The sequence below is a fragment of the Pristiophorus japonicus genome, chromosome 1 (assembly GCF_044704955.1).
Source record: "Pristiophorus japonicus isolate sPriJap1 chromosome 1, sPriJap1.hap1, whole genome shotgun sequence".
Lineage (NCBI taxonomy): Eukaryota > Metazoa > Chordata > Chondrichthyes > Pristiophoridae > Pristiophorus > Pristiophorus japonicus.
In genome coordinates, this window is record NC_091977.1 from 194905812 (window position 1) to 194927512 (window position 21701).

The 21701-nt window shown below is 42.0% G+C and overlaps 1 protein-coding gene across 1 annotated transcript in view; it reads left to right on the forward strand.

Annotated features, from left to right (window-relative positions):
* The first annotated feature begins 1716 nt into the window (after window positions 1–1716).
* The window catches only part of fcho2 (FCH and mu domain containing endocytic adaptor 2), a 263593-nt gene continuing 243608 nt past the window's right edge, over window positions 1717–21701 (forward strand). The window contains exon 1 of the mRNA XM_070885934.1: window positions 1717–1952. The gene's annotated coding sequence lies outside the window, so the exon portion shown is untranslated. The remainder of the gene's footprint in view (window positions 1953–21701) is intronic.

The window sequence follows — 21701 nt, forward strand, 5'->3', positions numbered from 1 at the left end:
CAGAGATAGGGAGGAGCGAGGCCATGGAGAAATTTGAAAACGCGCACAGGGGTGATGAGTGAGCGGGACTTGGTGAGAGTTAGGACAAGGGTAGCCGAGTTTTGGATTACCTCTAGTTTACCTAGGGTAGAATGTGAGGCCAGCAGGAGACGGGCGATGTTATGGAGGCGGAAATAGGCAGTCTTAGTGAACAGGGTAACAAGGCTACCTTAATTAACTTAGCTCTTCTATTAACATTTTTTCTCCTCTCCTGAAGACATTGAGTACTTACTGGGAAAGGATTCTAAAAGCATTAGTAGCCTTCCAGTAAAGAAAGAACTTGCATTGATATAGCCGCTTTCACATCCTTAGGACATCCACAAGCACTTCACAGCCAATGAATTATTTTTCAAAGTATAGACACTTGTTATTTAGGCACCTGCAGCAGCCCATTTTCACACAGTGCGGTCCTACAAACAGCAATGAGATAAATGTTAGTTCAGGGATAAATGTTGGCTAGGACAATAGGAGACCTCCCCTGCTCTTCTCTGAATAAGTGGACAGAAATTTGGTTTAACATCTGATCCTAAAGATAGTACCTTAAACAATGCAACACTCTCTCAGTACTGCACTAATGTGTCCGCCTCGATTACATGCCCAAGTCCTGGGGCGGGGGCTTGAACTCTTGAACTCAAAACCTTCTAACTCCGAGGCGAGAGCGCCACCACAGAGAAAAGCTGGCACTAGGTATAATTTAGGTCTGACTTGACAGAAATAGATGTGAAAGGCACATGTTACAGGAAGTATGCTCATATGCAAGTCTTTTAATATATTACTCATCAATCTCCCACGGAAGTCAAGATCGGTACATTGTTGAAAAGTTTTATCTCAATGTTCCCAAAGAATGTGATGGCAATACAGAAGCTGCAACTACAATGACACATACTAGAGACGAAACATATTGGAATAAACTTCAGATTTAAATTAGAACAGAATATATTACTCTCTTTTTTCTTGCCACGATACATTTGCAACAGGAAAACGGAAACCACAGCAACCACACAAACCACATACTGACAACAATGAAAGGATACAATGATGAACATCGCAGCATAGTCATGTAGACAGCAATAAATTGATAAAGCAACAGGCACATCAACAAATTAATAACTTAATTAAGCTATGGGCACCTAAGTATTAATACACTCAAAACAACAGGCCACCAATAAATACATTATTGGAGCAACAGGCGCCTTGAATTAATAAATTAATAAAGGACTGGTCAGAGCAACAAATCTGTAAAATGAGCAACAGGAATACATTGATAGGTGAATTTCTACCGCATGCTATCTCTCCCTCCCCCTACAATCTGTCATATCTGGTAACCGCATATTGTCCTGCCCAGGGATTAATTATACTTGTTGCAGTGTGGCTTGCTTGCTAGTCGTGACCCAGAGATGATTTATACTTGTTGGGAGTGGTGACAGTTGCTGGCTGTGCGATTTGGGGTTTTCTTCCACAGTGAAAGTGTATTTAACAGTGCGCTTTTAAACACGCCTTTTGCAGAACTAGAAATTTAAGTTGCCTCCCCCCCCCACCCCAGAGTTTGTTGTGTGTATTGGTTGTAAGTAGCTGCTTGGCTCACGTGCGCGGCTCCGCCTCGATTGTTCTCCCGCGCGCTGCTGAGCGAGCGCAGTGTGTGTGTGTGTGCGCGCGCGCGTGCTTGCGCCGTGATGACAGAGCGCACTCGGGCGGGCCGGCCGGAGAGTGGCAGCGCCGGGGAGTTCGCTTTTTCTTTTAATCCAACCTCCTGAAAAGGATTCATTTGTGTTAATTAATAAAAAAATAATCCCTTCCCCCCTCTCTCTCTCTCTAACCGAAAGCGGCCGGGGTGGGCAGGTCAGCATCACCGAGGCGGCGGCAGCGACGACGACGACGGCTCCGAGATGTCGCAGTTCGTGGAGAATTTCTGGGTACGTCGGTTGATTCCCGTTCCCCCTTTTCCTGGCAGCGAATAGCCGTGTCCACCGAGTTTTTTTAACAAAGTCCCCGCTCATGCTCGCAGAGTCCGGCCGGCCAGCACTGCTGGCTGGAGTCGGAGTGTGAGCGTGCGGAGCTCTCTGGTTCTGGTGTGTGTCGATCTGGGAGTCGACTTTACGCGACTGCGCCGGATCGGGCCTTGCTGCGCCGCGCTAAGGTGAGACCATCCGTGCAACCAAACCTGGGGTCAAAAGGGGGCGTGGGAAGAGGGCTGCTCCGCCCATCCTGATTCTGATTGGCCTAGCTCCGTTCGCAATTGAATGTTGATGTTTCTGATTGGCCACGTTGCACGTCTGTCACCCGTCTCCGTTCTTCCGTAAACAAGTTAGTGTGGCGGGTGGTGGGAGAACCGCAGCAGGAGACTGAAAATCTCATGTATCGCTGAAGAAATTGACACTAACAAATAAACAAGTGGTCTGTTTCTCTGAAATTTCTTTAAAATTAACATTTTTAAGTGTCTCCTATTGCTTTAAGTTAAATACTAGAGTTTGAGGAAGTTGAATTGTACGGTTGTGGCAGTGGTGTTCGCAAAATTGGGTGTTTCCCATTTTCAGCCTGTTCTTATGAAATGGGGCAGGACTGTTCGAAGAATCGCTGCTGTAAACTGATTAGAGACTGCACGGTGAACAATCTTGTTAGTAAAAACCTATCCCTTTTTAGCCACACCCAACTGTTAGTTGACTTAATAAGAAATCTGTGATAATACTGGTGGCATTTGTAAACTTGTTCTTGAAAAACAATGCTGATAACGCGATACCAGACTTTAATTAAAATGTTTCCCGCACAAGAACCATGTGGAATAGGCTTTTTCCACAAATAATCTCAATTTACAATTGAAAGATTTTTTTTTTTACATTTATCTCCATTTGGAGCCAAAATAAATTTTAGTTCCATTGGAAAGGTATTGTTCTGTGATTTCTTTGAGCTGGCATTTTCTTTGTATAGATCAAAATATAGTGAATAGATTACTTGTGACGTTTTCAACTAAAGTGTGATTGTTGGAAGTAGAATTAGTAAAATATAACTAACAGATTTCTGGATTTGTGCTTTGAAATGCATAGGCGTGTTATCTATTTCTGTACTAGGGGTCCCATCTTTGCACTTCGATCAGGTACTGTGCTAGGACCAATAGCATTTGGAGCTGCTACTCTTTTGTGCCAGTGATAATATCAAACACCAACAGGTCAGGTACAACTTGGTTGGATGTACAGCCACACGCTTCTCCGGCAGTGTGCCTCGGTCAGACCCCATCTTGAGTACTGCGTTCAGTTTTGGGCATCGAACCTCATGAAGGAAATAGTGGCTTTTGAGGGGGTGCAGTGTAGATTCACCAGAATGATACTGGGCTTAGAGGATTACATTATGATGATAGGTTGCATAAACTTAACATAAAAACATAAGAACTAGGAGCAAGAGTAGGCCATTTGGCCCCTTGAGCTTGCGCTGCCATTCAATAAGATGATGGCTGATCTGATCTTGGCCTCAACTCCAGTTTCCTGCCTGTTCCCCATAATCCTTGACTCCCCTGTAGTTCAAAAATCTGTCTATCTCTGCTTTGAATATATTCAATGACTCAGCTTCCACAATACTCTGGGGTAGAGAATTCCAAAGATTCATGATCCTATGAGAGAAGAAATTTCTCCTCTTCTCCGTTTTAAATGGGCGACCCTTATTCTGAAACTATTCTCCTCGTTCTAGATTCCCCCACGAGGCGAAGCATCCACTCAGCATCTGTCAAGCCCCCTCTGAATCGTATGTGTTTTAATAAGATTGCAAACTTGGCTTGTATTCCCTTGAGTATAGAAGATGGAGTAATTTGGTTGAGTTGTTTAAAATGTTAAAAGGATTCGATACAGTAGATAGAGAAACTATTTCCTCTGATGAAGATGGAGATGGGGATGGGGGGTGGGTGGGGAAATGAAGAACGAGGGGACATATCTTAAAATTAAAGTTAGGCCACAAACGAAGAAAATCAGGAAGCACTTTTCACACAAAGGGTAGTAGAAATCTGGAATTCTCTGCCCCAAAAGGCTGTCGATGTTGGGACAATTAGATCTTTCAAGACTGAGATTGGTAACATTTTGTTAGAAGTATCAAGGGACATGGAGCTAAGGCAGGTAAATGGAGTTGAGGTACCGATCAGCCATGATCTAACTGAATGGCAGAGTCGGCTCGAGAGGCTGAATGGCATCTTCCTGTTCCTATGTTTTAGCCACACTCTCAGTGGTGTGTCTCAGCCACAACCATAGAGTACCCAACACAGCAACTAAGTGAATTTTTTTCTACTTCTTACACCAGCAATTGTTACCTTTGAGTGAGATTGAGGGTTAGTGTCAAATTAGGGCCAGTTTTGTACTATAGGCCAATGCCCAATAGGACTCAGATACAGACTACCCAAACTCATTTCACATAAGATCCTTGCAACCATTTATTCTGGGATGGATTTCAATCCAAGTCTTAGAGGTGAAAGCTCATATCTAGTCTGTTGCATCAGGACCTGTTTAGTGTCACTGAATACTTTCCCCCCAACTCCTCTTATCTAATGTCGATAGCAATATTTAGTTTGACCTTAATTCTAGCAGAGCTGATGTTGATGAAACGTCAGAAACCTACTTCATGTTTGCTGTAGTATATTTTTGAATAATGTTAATGACTAAATCTGTACTAAACCATTAAATAGTAATGTTAAACATGATTGGCTGAGGAATCATGCTTTGTGACAAGTAGTTTTTCCCTGTTGCTCCTGGTTTGTGATGGTTTTCAGTGAGTGATGTTGAGGGCAAAAGAATGAAAGTTATTGGCCCTTGATTCAAAGAAAGTGGGTTAGCATTTGATTTTTTTCTAAAGGGGGAGGGGGAGGAGTTCAAGATTTTGATTAAATATTAACAGTAAACTGTTGCCCCTTGATGTACCGATGTGCCTGAAATATTACCTTCAAATTCCTACCACGATTGTTTTTTGAACAGTGAAAATTGCCTGTATATTGTAATTTTCAATTATGCATGAAAGGCTGATTAATTTGCACTATACGAGTTGTGTTTCCATCATGAGTGAATTAAAACAAGTAATGCCTGATCACAGATGCAGTACAAGTTATTATTAAATGATTATTGGTGTTGCTCATTCTGTAATTATGTTCGGGAGACATTTTACAGTGTTTTCAACATTTTGAAATCTGCATTAAAATGCTATGTCTTTTGAGCTGTTTCTACGGCACAACTTTTCAAATCATTCTAGAATGTCTTGCGCAATAGTGGCAGTTACGTGATGGCTTCCCGGGTGGTAATGTCTGCAGGTATTTATGTTACTGAAGTGTGAAAATGACATTGGCATCCATGTAATAATATGTTGCATTAAATGTGTTTAATCTTGGTTCTGGATTCACTAGCACAATGTGCAACTTTATATTTACACAAGAACATAGCATTGCTGGACATAAAAAGGTCTATATTAAGTCGCCATCCACCATCTTGGTAGTCGCATGATACAACAATAAGAGGTTTTTGACTAATCATGGCAATCAATCTCTATCAATTAGTCTATAATAGAGCCAGTACTTAGGCGAGGTAAAACCCCAGCGGCGGAGAGCTTTGGGAACCATGGGTACCTAGTCACCTGTTCCTCCTAAATATGCTACAATAATATACGTGTCTTAAATTACTCATGTACTGTATCCCAAAATATTAGTTTCTGAAATAAATCTTATCTCATTTTCATTTGAATTAAGCAACACTACTTTCACCATCTATCTAGAGAGCCTGTACTTAGATTTACCACTTGCTTCTGCAGGTTAGTTCTGAATATATCCCCTTTTAAGTGCAGGCATGTCCTTTGGTTCTACTGTTCAAGATAAGGTGAAACAGCTATTCATGGTCTACATTATCTAGTCTTTTCAGAATCCTAAAAACAGCAACATGTCACCTCGACCACTTCTTTTTCAGTCAAAACATGTCCAATTTACATAATCACTCTTTATAATCTAATCGCTCCATTCTGGTTGCTTCTGTATCCTTAAAAGCTGTAATATTTTTGTACTGCTACAGAATAGATCTATGTGTAAATGTGTCCTTTTGAGAGTCTACTTGGCAGGTGAACATTTTGGTTATGGTCGCTCAATAGGCCAAGTGACCTACTTCTGTTTCTATGTAGTAATATACGCCACCTGACTTTTTTTTTAGCAGGGGTGATTATTTTGTCATGGTTTCTACCCCTGGAATTAGTGTAGTCAGTTTGTTAACTCAGATTATATCTAATAGTCATATGTGATTTTATTAAACTTTTAAGTCCCTCCACTACTATGCCTCTTGAACATTTAGGGTAATGTCAATGAAGAAATTATATTATGAAGAATATTACTCTGTTATACCATGTGGACTCCACGTGCTTACTTGTAGGGAAGGGTGATCATTAGTGATCTGAGCAAGGTACTTATCCTCTCCAAGAGTACGTGAATTGGGGGGAATCTAAGGTAATGCTGTGAAAATAACTTGTTAGAACTGGTAGCAAAATAGCAAGGTGTAATTACTGTGAAGTACAAACGTGTTAAGTGTGTAGCAGAAATGTTACAAATGGGTGTGAAAGAATTATAGTAATTAGTCACATGTGAAAACTAAAAGTAAATGCCGTTATTTTGCATCGCTCTCCCAATTTTAATTGCATATTTGTGTAACAGCATTCCATAATTGGTGGATAGGTAAAGACCAATGTTCCCTTCAATCTGCACAGCGCACCAGGGATCCTGCGCAGCCGGTGAGTCGGCTTTTAAATTGGAGATCACTCTGACCTTGAATTCCCTGCAGTACCTACCTTCTGTAAGAGGTGATCTCCACCCCAACCAGAAACCGGTCTAACTCTTGTTTGAAATAATTCAGCGAATCAGCATCCACTGCACGAGATGGCAGCCTGTTCCAGAGATCCACTATTCTCTGGAGAAAGAACCATTTTCTGACGTCTAAGCTAATTAAGAACATAGGAGCAGGAGTAGGCCATTTGGTCCCTCAAGCCATTTAATAAGATCATGGCTGATCAGATCTTGGGCTCAGCTCCACTTCCCTGCCCGCTCCCCATAACCCTTCACTCCCTTATCGTTCAAAAATCTGTCTATCTCCACCTTAAATATATTCAATGACCCAGTCTCCACAGCTCTCTGGGGCCGAGAATTTCACAGATTTACGACCCTCTGAGAGAAGAAATTCCTCCTCATCACAGTTCTAAATGGGCGACCCCTTATTCTGAAACTATGCCCCCTAGCTCTAGATTCCCCTATGAGGGGAAGCATCCTCTCTGCATCTACCTTGTCGAGCCCCCTCAGTATCTTGTATGTTTCGATAAGATCACCTCTCATTTTTCTAAACTCCAATGAGTATAGGCCCAACCTGCTCAAACTTTATTCATAAGTCAACCCCTTCATCTCAGGAATCAACTTAGTGAACCTTCTCTGAACTGCCTCCAATGCAAGCATATTCCTCCTTAAATAAGGAGACCAAAATTGTACGCAGTACTGTAGGTGCAGCCTCACCAATACCCTGTACAGTTGTAGCAGGACTTTATTCCCTTTGCAATAAAGGCCAACATTGGATTTGCCTTCCTGATTACTTGCTGTACCTGCATGATACCTTTTTGTGTTTCATACACGAGGACCACCAGGTCCCTCTATAGTGCAGCATTTTGTAATCTGTCTCGATTTAATTAATAATTTGCTTTTTTATTTTTCCTGACAAAGTGGATAACCTCACACTTTCCCATATTGTACTCCATCTGCCAAATGTTTGCCCACTCACATAGCCTGTCTATATCCCTTTACAGATTTCTGCAAATCTGGCCTTGTACAACTTAAATTTGGCCCTCCCTAAACTGTTTAATTGGAATAAACTGTCAACTGGAACACAATCTATTGCCATTATTATCTGAAAATCTCAATCTGATCACCCCTAAGTCTACACTTTGAAGTGTAGAGCCCCAGCTCTTTCAGTCTATCTTGATAACTAAGATGCGTTAAACTGGGAATTGATCTAGTGGCACTCCCCTCCACCCTTTCCAAAGCCTCAACATCATCCACCAAAACTGGACACAATACTCCAAGCCTGACCAACATCTTGTACAAGGACAAAATAATATGCCTCGTCATGAACACCCCAACTCTTTTTGCTCTAGCTTTCGCTTCACGGCATTGCTCATGTACCTTTGGAGATGTATGCACTAGAATGCCCAAATTTCTTTCTATCTCTACCTTCAGTACTTTTCCCTGATGGGTGTGTGAATGTTGATGTGACTGTTGAGCATTTGCCCTGCCCACATACATACTGCTGCATCTATCCGTTATACATCATTTGCCAGTCATGAGCCCAATCTCCCAACACATTAATATCTGCCTGAAGCAGACGAGCATCGTCTGCAGTCCTTGACACTTGCACAGATCTTAGTATCATCTACAAATTTGCAGATCATGCCCCCAAAACCTACATCCAGATTATTAATGCAGAGACTACTTGGTCCTATATTTTATTTATGGTGCTAAAGTGAGACCAGTTTACACTTGGATTATATATAAGAAATGTTTTAGGTTGAATAAGCCAATTTATTTCCATTATGAAAAACTAGTATTTTATCAACAATTAATTGGTCAAAATTTGTCAAAAATGCCTTCCGTATTAATGCGTTACGTTTCTGTGTAATGAAACTCTGCTCATTGGAATTTTATTTTTCATCTCATCCCAACTTTTATTTGCTGTCACACCATTGTCTGGTTTCTTCTGTAAAAGAGTATTGTACTGTACCTGCACTGGCTTGCTCATTTACAGAGTGGCACACCCTGCTGACATGTGCAATGAAGTAAAATTTAAATTTACAATAACTTTCTAGTTAAAGGACTGAATAGTTGAGCCATGCATAACAGAAATTTGATCTGTGGTCTGTGTTGAGTTAGCTGATCTAAGTTGGTGCTACGGTTGGCATTGGAGCCCCCGGGTTACTGAGAGGAAAAACTGACCAGTATTTTTTGCTGCTGATTGGTATGCAGCACTTCCTGCTGAAAGTGTGTGTGTCAGAATGGGATTGGGCTTGACTGTGATGCTTTCCACTACCAAATGCTCAACTCAAAGTCCTCACCACATACCTGCCTTGTTCCCATATCCCTTTATCTCCTTTTGCATTATCCACCTATCCAATCTAATCTTCCATGGCCCGGAATTTGCAGTTGTAATGACGGCAAAACTGTCAGCGTTTGCCATGATCACTATATAAAACTGACAGCAACTTCTGGAGTCTGCACATGCTCATTTAAACATTCAATCCTGAAGTTGCTGTTAGTGATACCCTGCTCCTCCACAGGATGCGTTGTTACAATCATTGCAGGTGCAAACCTTAGAAGTCACTTGAATTGACGTGAACTTCAGCTTTTTATGCTCTATTCATGCTGTAAAACCCTTAAGATAATAAACTTGTTGAATGAAGTGTAACTGATTTTTTAACGGCCCTGAAAATCTAATTTTATATTTGTGGAATTTAAAATCTCTCCATGATAAAAATTCCTAAATTAAAAATTTTTTAAAGTTTATTTAAGGTTTATGATATTTCAGCTTCTACCTTAATCCCATGTGTGTGTCCCAATCTTTATTTCACTCTCTGAAAAATGATTAAAAAGTGAAGGATAATCAGTGCTATTTACTTCCTGGCTTGCTGTCGGCGAAAATATTTCAATATGATTGGTTGCTTAGACTTCTTGATGACATTGCTGGATGCTGGAGATCCCCTATTGGTGACGCCAGAATGAAATCAATGTTGGGAAAGGTGAAATCCACGCCATAGAGATTGCTAGATCTTTGGGCAGCTTTCTTCGATGTCAGCGGTAAATGTTGTCACTTCGCCGCTGACTGCAAAATCCATGCCAAAGTTGACTCTGTTCCAGCCACTAAATTTCTGCAAGTGAATTCCTCAGGCTGTGTTTTTTAAAAAAAAAGTAAATTTCTCTTGCTCTGTTATGAATCTCTCACATTTAATCTTGAACCTATGGCCCCTTAACTACTGAAAAAGTCTGCAAGTATCTACTTTGTGCCCCGTAATCTGCATTTCTTTAAAAAGAAAAAAGCCCCAATTTTCAGGTCTTTCAAATTTTTCTTTTTACTCATATTGCCTTATATCCGGCAGCATTCTAATGTATCTGCATTGTACATTCACTAAAGCCTCAATATCCTTCCTATAGTGTGGAGCCCAATACTGCACATAATACTCTGAGGTTTTATTAAGATTTATATAGCCTTTTAATTACCTCCTGGTGCTAATATTCTATTCTTGTAATGAAATTTAGATTTCCATCAGCTTTTTATCCACAGCCTCATCAATCTGTGATGCTGCATTTAAAGTAATGTGAACCTCTGCTCCCAAATCCTACGGCTCTTCCACAACACTGTGCTTGATATATTTGGACCAGATTTTCCTGTCAAAATAACGATGAGGCTAATGGCGCTTGCAGTTATTTATACAGCACCTTCAGATGAGGGACAGGTGTGTGGTTAAACGCAAAAATCCAAATATCGCTGTCGCTGATGTGCCCCTCCGCCATTTGCTTTGTGAAAATGGTTCATCATTGAAATGCATTGACTGGTGTAAAGTTGCAGTATTTATACAGTAAATATAAACTAAACTTGCCATAGAAAGTTAAGTCTTGTCCATTCCAGTCCAAGTATCCTTTTAATGTGATAAGTATGATTTACTGCCAATCAACCTTTCTGACACTGAAAATTAACTATTACAAGTGTGGAGTCTCATTCCTTCAAATTGTATTTAAATTATTTTTCTTTCCTGTTGTTTTTTCTCTTATCCAATCTTTCCCCCTCTTTATTTCGTGCCGTCCTTTGGATAAGATGTTAGGGCAGGGGCTTTGGTTTATCAGATGGACATATTCTATGGCACTATTTTGAAGACGAGCGAGGGAGTTCACCCTGGCGTCCTGGCCAATATTTATCCCTCAACCAGTATCACTTGGTCATTATCACAGTGCTGTTTGTGGGAGCTTGCTGTGTACAAATTGGTTGCTGCGTTCCTACATTACAACAGTAACTACACTTCAAAAGTACTTCAATGAGATGTCCGGTGGTCGTGAAAGGCGCAATATAAATGTAAGTCTTTCTTGTCATCTTTCACTCCCGCATTAACAACAGTAACTTAGTTGCTCTTTGTCCTCATGCAAAGTCTTTTCCAGTCAATGCAGTATATCCCTTATCCTAGCATCTAGGAGGCAGCATCGCATTGAGACTGTTTATCTGGACTGCAAAAGAGCATGTCAACCCCTCTAAATTTTAAATCCCTATCACTACTATGTCTAGCTGCATTGATGATCTTCTCCCTCCCCCCTCAAGCCATCTATTGTTTGTTGGTGCCAGGTATATTTATTTAATGGCCCTGCCCAGAGTGTACACTTTATTTTTTCCCCACAGGAAGTTAGAGCTTCAAATCTGTTCGAGAATATAATTTGCTCAGGGCACTCCTGTTCCAACCTTTCCTTCCTGCCTTTCCCTGTCTTCTCCGAATAATCATCCATTGTTTCTCCTCCACTGCCTACTCCCTGTTTCTCATTGAGATGACTGCAGCGGTGCAGTGACTTGCTGGGGATGTGGGACGGTTATTGTTTTGGAACGGTTTCAAAGTATGGATGAAAAATAAAGTATTCTACTACTATATTCTTGCTGATACATTTTGCTGTGTGTTATTTCTGTCTCTTAAATGCTGATAATTTTCAGCCCGAATTATATGGTATTTTCCACAAATTTTGGAAAAATCAGGAGTTATGGGAGATAACCCATACTGTTTCCAGTATAACTATCAATGGAAAATGATTCATTGTTTACACTGGCCATGCTACCTGCTTCATATTTTGTGCTTAAGATAAAGTTTCTGATCATAGGAGTGTTGGTTCATCCATGGAAGCTAATTTGTGCATAGTGCATTGGTAGAAAATATCGGGAGAGTCCAAATTCTAAAATGTGTAAATTAGGATATTGCTGTTAACTGGTATTTGAATGCTCATCTGTGAGTTATGAGGCCCAATCTGATGCATGTGATTAATCTGTGTACAACAACTTGCATTTATAAAGTACCTTTAACATAAACATTTTAAAGCGCTTCAAGACTAGGCATAGGAAAAATGGACACTGAGCCAGGAACAGAGAGATAAGGAGATGTCATTGGGTGGTTGATCAGAGCGATGGGCCTTGTATTACTAGTGTCTATCAGTCCGCCTTCTGGAAGATAGGACATGTGCGCGATTATAGTGTTCAGGAGACACAATGAAGGGTTTTGTTGTTATAATCCCACCCTCTGGTCGTGTTATTGTATAATTGGATTTGAGCAGTAAAGATAAGCTCGTGATATAGAGGATACATGATCTGATTATGGGAGAGACTGCTGACATTGAACGAGAGAATATCTATAAATGTTACTAGAACTATTATTATAGATTCAAAGTTTTATTTATCCCTCTGAATTTTATTGAAATAAAGAATGATTATTAAAAGTGAGATAAAGAGGAAAAATGACCTGTACAAATCCTACAGAAAGAAATGAGATGGGGTTCACTGGTGTGGAAAGGCAAAAACACATTAAAGGATTGATCAGAGGGCAGAGAGAGACCAGGAGAAAAGCATAGCAGTTGAAGCTAAGTACAAGTGTTTAAAAACATTCTTTCAATACCCCAACAAGAAGGGAGCAGTCAGAAAAGAGGTGAAAAGCAAACAGACTTGAAACTGAAAATGAGCACAGCATAGTAAATATTGAATGACAACTTCGTTCAAGCATGAGCAACTCCAAATGCCTTCTCCAAACAAAATATGCCAAGTTAAATGAAAGTCTTGTGGCTCAAAACTAATCCCCAAGGTTAGATGGCATTTATCCCATGGGGATGGAAGAGACTTGTTAGCCACTGACTATTATTATAAGGGACTCATTAAGCACTCAGAAGGTACCAGAAGATTGGAAATGAGCTGACGCTGTGCACTCAGTGACAAAACTGACACAGGCAACTACAGTGGAACCAACCAAGGAGCAGACTATTTTAGATCTGGTAATGTGTAATGAGACTGGATTAATTAATTTCCTAGTAAAGGGAGACACAGTAGAACAAGTCCTGGGAACTATAGACCCACGTTGGCAGTAGGAAAGATAATGGAATCTTTATTAAACATGTAATCGAAAAACATCTAGAAACTGAAAATATAATATAGTCAGCACGGATTTCAAAAGAAAAGGTCATGCTTTTGATAGGGTAGACATTGAGAAAAGGTTTCCACTTGTGGGGAGTCCAAAACTAGAGGTTATAAATATAAGACAGTCACTAATAAATCCAATAGGGAATTCAGGAAAACATTTTTTTACCCAAAGAGTGGTATAAATGTGGAACACGTTACAAGGAGTAGTTGACGTGCCTAGCAATATGTGTGCACACTAGGTCTGTGCAGCAGAGCTGGTCTCCAGTCGTCTTGGTTAATCCTTGCCACTGGACCAAGACCTAGCTCTGTCAAGCCCGTGTGGTGGCTGGTGTGCAAAGGCCAACCACATGTTTTTAAAAAAAAAAAAAATCCACACACACGCATCTTCCACCCTTAAGGATGTAGTTCGGGACCTGGAATATTAGGTCCTTCATTGAAACACCTGTGAACTCATCCCTTTTTGGCGTGGAAGCAAGTCATCCTTGATAGGGACTGCCTATGATGATGATAAATGCATTTAAGGGAAAGCTAGAAAGTGTCAGGGCTCTTCAGTTTGAGGGAAGACTGAAGAAATTTGGGCTGCTTAACCTGGAAAGGAGCTGACTTAAGATGTGATCTTGGTGATTATTTAAGATAGCTAATAGGTATAGAAAAAGGTAAACAGTAGGAGTAAGGTTGGGGACAGCATCAAACAAGAAATTAGGGATGCATGCAATAAAGGTACAGCAGTATCATGGGTGACTTTAATCTACATATTGATTGGGCTAACCAAACTGGTAGCAATGCGGTGGAGGAGAATTTCCTGGAGTATATTAGGGATAGTTTTCTAGACCAATATGTCGAGGAACCAATTGGGGAGCTGGCCATCCTAGACTGGGTGATGTGCAATGAGAAAGGACTAATTAGAAATCTTGTTGTGCGAGACCCCTTGGGGAAGAGTGACCATAACATGGTAGAATTCTTTATTAAAATGGAAAGTGACACAGTTAATTCGTCCTGAACTTAAGGAAAGGTAACTTCGATGGTTTGAGGCGTGAATTGGCTATGATAGACTGGCAAATGATACTTAAAGGGTTGACAGTAGATAGGCAATGGCAAACATTTAAAGATCACATGGATGAACTTCAGCAATTGTACATTCCTGTCTGGAGTAAAAATAAAACTGGGAAGGTGGCTCAACCGTGGCTAATAAGGGAAATTAAGGATAGTGTTAAATTCAAGGAAGAGGCAGATAAATTGGCCAGCAAAAGCAGCAAACCTGAGGACTGGGAGAAATTTAGAATTCAACAGAGGAGGACAAAGGGTTTAATTAAGAGGAGGAAAATAGAGTATGAAAAGAAGCTTGCCGGGAACATAAAAACTGACTGCAAAAGCTTCAATAGATATGTGAAGAGAAAAAGATTAGTGAAGACAAACGTAGGTCCCTTGCAGTCCGATTCAGGTGAATTTACAATGGGAAAAAAAGAAATGGCAGACCAATTGAACAAATATTTTGGTTCTGTCTTCACGAAGGAAGACACAAATAACCTTTCGGAAGTACTAGGGGACCGAGGGTATAATGAAAAGGAGCAACTGAAGGATATCCTTATTAGGCGGGAAATTGTGTTAGGGAAATTGATGGGATTGAAGGCCGATAAATCTCCGGGGCCTGATAGTCTGCATCCCAGAGTACTTAAGGAAGTGGCCCTAGAAGTAGTGGATGCATTGGTGATCATTTTCCAACAGTCTAGAGAAAACGGGTAATTATAGACCGAATAGCCTGACATCAGTAGTGGGAAAAATGTTGGAATCAATTATTAAAGATGAAATAACAGCGCATTTGGAAAGCAGTGACAGGGTTGGTCCAAGTCAGCATGGATTTATGAAGGAGAAATCATGCTTGACAAATCTGGAGTTTTTTGAGGATGTAACTAGTAGAGTGGACAAGGGAGAACCAGTGGATGTGGTGTATTTGGACTTTCAAAAGGCTTTTGACAAGGTCACACACAAGAGATTGGTGTGCAAAATTAAAGCACATGGTATTGGGGGTAATGTACTGACGTGGATAGAAAACTGGTTGGCAGACAGGAAGCAGAGTGTCGGGATAAACGAGTCCTTTTCAGAATGGCAGGCAGTGACTGGTGCGGTGCCGCAGGGCTCAATGCTGGAACCTCAGCTATTTACAATATACATTAATGATTTAGATGAAGGAATTGAGTGTAATATCTCCAAGTTTGCAGGTGACACTAAATTGGGTGGCAGTGTGAGCTATGAGGAGGACGCTAAAAGGCTGCAGGGTGACTTGAACAGGTTAGGTGAGTGGGCAAATGCATGGCAGACGCAGTATAATGTGGATAAATGTGAGGTTACCCACTTTGGGGGCAAAAACACAAAGACAGAATATTATCTGAATGGCGGCAGATTAGGAAAAGGGGAGGTGCAACGAGACCTGGGTGTCATGGTTCATCAGTCATTGAAAGTTGCCATACAGGTACAGCAGGCAGTGAAGAAGGAAAATGGTATGTTGGCCTTCATAGCTAGGGGATTTGAGTATAGGAGCAGGGTGGTCTTACTGCAGTTGTGCAGGGCCTTGGTGAGGCCTGACCTGGAATATTATGTTCAGTTTTGGTCTCCTAATCTGAGGAAGGACGTTCTTGCTATTGAATGAGTGCAGCGAAGGTTCACCAGACTGATTCCCAGGTTGGCTGGACTGACGTATGAGGAGAGACTGGATCAACTGGGCCTTTATACACTGGAGTTTAGAAGGATGAGAGGGGATCTCATAGAAACATATAAAATTCTGACAGGACGGGACAGGTTAGATGCCGGTAGAATGTTCCCGATGTTGGGGAAGTCCAGAACCAGGGGACACAGTCTTAGGATAAGGGGTAGACCATTTAGGACTGAGATGAGGAGAAACTTCTTCATTCAGAGAGTTGTTAACCTGTGGAATTCCCTGCCGGAGAGAGTTGTTGATGCCAGTTCATTGGATATATTCAAGAGGGAGTTAGATATGGCCCTTAGGCTAAGGGATATGGAGAGAAAGCAGGAAAGGGGTATTGAGGGAATGATCAGCCATGATCTTATTGAATGGCGGTGCAGGCTCGAAGGGCCGAATGGCCTACTCCTGCACCTATTTTCCATGTTTCTATGGTATGTTTTAAATGAAACTGTCGGGAGTCTTCCTCGATTCCAAGGGACTGCCTATGATGATGAAGACTTGCTTCCACTCCTGAAGTGAGTTCTTTGGTGGCTGAACAGTCCAATACGAGAGCCACAGACTCTGTCACAGGTGGGACAAACAGTCGTTGAGGGAAGGGGTGAGTGGGACTGGTTTGCCGCATGCTCCTTCTGCTGCCTGCGCTTGACCTCTGCACGCTCTCGGTGTTGAGACTCAAAGTGCTCAAAGCACTCCCGGATGCACTTTCTCCACTTCAGGCGGTCTTTGGCCAGGGACTCCAAGGTGTCAGTGGTGATGTCACACTTTATCAGGGAGGCTTTGAGGGTGTCCTTGTAACGTTTCCGTTGCCCACCTTTGGCTCGTTTGCCATGAAGGAGCTCCGCATAAAGCACTTGCTTTGGGAGTCTCGTGTCTGGCATGCGAACTATGTGGCCTGCCCAGCGAAGCTGATCGAGTGTGGTCAGCGCTTCAATGCTGGGAATGTTAGCCTGGATGAGGACACTGATGTTGGTGTGCATGTCCTCCCAGGGGATTTGCAGGATCTTGCGGAGACATCGTTGGTGATATAGCTCCAGTGACTTGAGGTGTCTTCTGTACATCGTCCATGTCTCTCAGCCGTACAGGAGGGCGAGTATTACTACAGCCCTGTAGACCATGAGCTTGATGGTAGATTTGAGGGCCTGGTCTTCGAACACTTTTTTTCCTCAGGCAGCCGAAGGCTGCACTGGCGCACTGGAGGCGGTGTTGAATCTCCGCATCAATGTCTGCTTTTGTTGATGAGAGGCTCCTGAGGTATGGGAAATGGTCCACGTTGTTGGGGGCCGCACCGTGGATCTTGATGACGGGGGGGGCATTGCTGTGCAGCGAGGACAGGTTGGTGGAGGATCTTTGTCTTACGGATGTTTAGCATAAGGCCCATGCTTTCATATGCCTCAGTAAATACATCGACTATATCCTGGAGTTCAGCCTCGGAATGTGCGCAGATGCAGGCATCGTCCGCGTATTGTAGCTCAACGACAGAGGTTGGGGTGATCTTGGACCTGGCCTGGAGGTGGCGGGAGTACAGCTAGGGTCATAGGTTCAAACTAGATGGTAATTTCAGGATACATATCAGTAAATTCTTCTTCATGCAGATTGATCAACATATGGAATAAACTTCCAGATAATGTGGTGGAGGCAAAATGGAATAATTTAATAAACATTTGGATGCTACAAAGGAGGAATGTTTGAATCTCTCCCAATTGATGAATTAAGATGGACCAATTTCTTTAAAAAAAAATGTGTTCATGGGATGTGGGAGTCACTGGCAAGGCCAGCATTTATTGCTGAGGAGCCGCCCCCTTCAACCGCTGCAGTCCGTGAGGTGAAGGTACTCCCACAATGCTGTTGGGGATGGAGTTCAGGATTTTAACCCCGTGACAGTGAAGGAACGGCGATATATTTCCAAGTCAGGATGATGTGTGACTTGGAGGGGAATTTGGAGGTGATGGTGTTACCATGCACCTGCTGCCCTGTCCTTTTAGGTGGTAGAGGTTGTGGGTTTGGGAGGTGCTGTCGAAGAATGACTTTCTTCGTTAATTTCTTGTGAACTTCTTAGATAGGTGGGTTGGTGCCCGCAACAAGTAATGAGCCATATAAACCAGAATTTCCAATCTTAATTCGTCGGTTGTGCCGAGTTACATTATATACTAACATATATGATGTGACACTTAAACCAGTTTGAGGTGTAAATGGGAAGGTCATCTTGTATACACGTATGATACCTCTGCAGTATTGTTGAGAGAAGCCATCAGGATGTCTAAACGCCCAATAATGTGAATTTTAGTTCTCCTACCTACACTTTGGATTCAACTTGCTGGATGCAGGCTGCATACTATACTTGTTGCCTATACAGGCAACAACGTCTGAAATCCGGCAACCTCGGGACCAAGATCGTGCAGGTTTTCGGATTTTGCTGGATTTCGGACTGTGCTGTTGGCAACGCCCACCGATGCCCGTGGCCCCCGGCGCTGAGTTTTTTTTACCGGTTTCCTCGTCCCTCGCCACCCGATGTCAGCATCTTAGCCGCTTCAAAAGTGTTCGGTTTTAGGACAGCCGGATTCGTGACGTTGTACCTGTACTTGTAATGCCTTGGTTAAACGAAAATAAATTCTCAAACACTATCATTAGTACTGTCAGCAATTACAGTACTTGGCCCATACCATACAGCAAGCAAAAGCTAAGTACAGATCCAGTCTCAGTCGTAACATCATGAGTATTGTCAGCAAATACAGCATTCAAATTGCAATCCTTACCACAAACTATGAACTTCAGATAAACCTCTGAAGTACATGACAGGACTAATGCAATCTATTCACTCATTTCAGGCTTAAATTCGTAAGGCCATTGTGAACTTCAAAACTGGTGCCAATACTGTCACAACTTTTATTATAAAATCAAAGTAATGACAGTATAAATTTTTAAAGCATCTAACAATGGGAGATGAACAATGCACTCCTGATTTATTTGTTTACTAATCAAAAATGTGTTTTCACAGTATATTAATTAACACTAAGTTTATATCTTTCTGTCTTGTGTCTTCACTTTCAAAAGAAAATTCTGGGCCTATTCTAGTTTTTCCCCTTCCTTGTTCTCTGCTACTCTCGTCATTTTTGTTAATGATCTAGTACAGATGCCGTAATTTTTTATACTTGAAAGCATTTAATGTTCCTGGGGAAGGGGGACACAATAGAAAGTTTCCTTCAAGCATATCCTGTTTTTATCAAGTGCTGGAAAATCAAAGCTTCTAATTAGCTATTCAAATAAGAGCAGTGTGCTGTGTCAGCTGTTCTAACTGTCAGGATAGATCTCATTAAATAGACAAATTTGTGGGGTTACAGTATCTGGCAATTATTTCTTGGCAAGATGCAATTTCCTTTATCTAAAATTATGAAAACAGGCATTCAGAAACCATATTCCTTAAGAATGTTGTCGTCTTGGTTATATGAGGAGAGGCTAAGGGAACATTTGATTGAGTATGGTACAAAGATATCTTGGTAAAACTGAGATCAATCGGGGACAAGGAGAAACCCACCCAGCAGCTGGAGACATAACTGACACACCAGCAGCTGGACATGGCCATCAGAGCCCAAGGGCACCGCTGCAGGAGGTCCTCAGGAATGTTCTTGACTCATCCATTTTCAGCTGATTCATCAAGGACCTTCCCTCTGTCATAATGTCACTGGGGGGGCTGTTCATTAAAAATTCCACAAGTGCTGCACTCACAACTCCTTTGGTAATGAAATGGAGCTGCCTGCGGCAGGACTTGGACAACATCCAACTTTGAGCTAACAAGTAGCAGGTAACATTTGTGGCACTTAAGACTCCGGCAATGACCACCTCTCAACAAGAAAGAGCGCAACCACCTCCCCTGATCTTCAATGACATCCTACCATCAACATCTTGGGGTCACTATTAACAAAGCCTAATTGGACAAGCCATGCTTAACAAGACTAGGGTAGAGATTTAGCACTCTGGTGACTGGCTAACAACCTGGCCTGTCAAAGCCATTCTGCCACCTGCAGAGCTCAAGTCAGGAACAGGACTCGCCACTCACCTAGATGTGCAACTGCAGCAACACCTGAGGAGCACAGCACCATCAGGATAAAGCAGTCTATTTGACTGGTGCTACAAGAGTCTATTCAACCCCTCCATCACCAGTGCACTGTTGCAGTATATATTATCCATTGGAGGAAAGCAACACATTGCTGAGTTTACCTCCCCAAGCCTTGCAACTTCTACCCTGAGAAATAAAAGCGCAGCAATGTCATGGAAACACATTCAAGTTCCACTTCCAGTCCTACATTATTCTGACTTGGACATGTATCGCTGTTTATTATTTCTGAGTCAAAGACCTGGAAGTCCCTGCCTAACATCATCATGGGAGCACCATCATTGCAAGAAATGATACAACCTTGATATTTTTCCACCTCAACAATTTTTTTTCATCCTCTCCAGAATGCGGTGACCCGAGAGAGGTGTGGTTTCACAGGCACTGGCTTTTTTAAAAAACTTGACCAAATCATTTTTCATGCATTAGCTTAGTTATTTAATCATCAGGATCTAGTTGAGTGGAGGGTGGCAGCTTTCTTAGCCTAGTGCAGCTCTTACCTTGATTGGTACATCTGTACTTTCCAGCAGGGTCATTTAGGATAGCAATTGGGAGTGGAAACCATAGCAGAATTCCCTTTCTTTCCTACCTGGGGATATTGAAGCCAGAAAAATTCTCCTCCAGCCTCATTCTGTTGCCCTTGGCCTCTGTAACTGATATCGGGTAACTCAAGTTCAAGTTGAAATTTGAAAACGTGATTTTTCTGGCACTATAGTACTCTTGCAGTTCCTTATTGAACTATGAGGAAACCCAAGTGTATTTTTAACATGTATAACAGAGTCTTGATGTATTGAACTTTAATTACTTGAATATGTGACCTTGTCTCAGTCTGTATAATAAAATTGCATTGAAACTTACATCGATGTATCAAAGCAGTTTTGTGGCTCCATTCAGCTGCACTTACTGGCTCCTGGTCCAGTCTTGCTCTTTTTTTTATTAGTTCATGGGATGCATGCATCACTGGCAGCATTTATTGGCCATCCCTAATTGCCCTGCCCTTGAGAAGGTGGTGGTGAACTGCCCTCTTGAACTGCTGCAGATCACGAGGTGAAGGTACTCCCATAGTGCTGTTGGGGAAGGAGTTCCAGGATGTTGACCCAGCAATGATGAAGGAATGACTTATTTATTTGCAAGTCAAGATGGTGTGTGATTTGGAGGGGAACTTGAAGGTGATGGTGTTCCCATGTGCCTGCTTCCCTTGTCCATCTAGGTGGTAAAAGTTGTGGGTTTTGGAGGTGCCATTGAAAACACCTCCAGCGAGTTGCTGCAGTGCATCTTGTAGATGGTACACACTGTAACCAAGGTGTGCTGGTGGTGGAGTGAGTGAATGTTTAAGGTAGTGGATGGGGTGCCAATCAAGCGGGCTGTGGGATCGCTTAGCTCTGTCTATAGCATGCTGTTTAGCATGTATGTAGTCTTGTGTTTTAGCTTTACCAGGTATGTCCGGTGCTGCTCCCTGCATACTCTTCTACACTCCTCATTGAACCAGGGTTGGTCCCCTGGCTTGATGGTAATGGTAGAGTGAGGGATATGCCGGGTCATGAGGTTACGGATTGTGGTGCAATACAATTCTGCTGCTGCTGATGGCCCACAGCGTCTCGTGGCTGCCCAATTTTGAGCTGCTAGATCTGTTTTGAATCTATTCCATTTGGCACAGTGGTAGTGCCATACA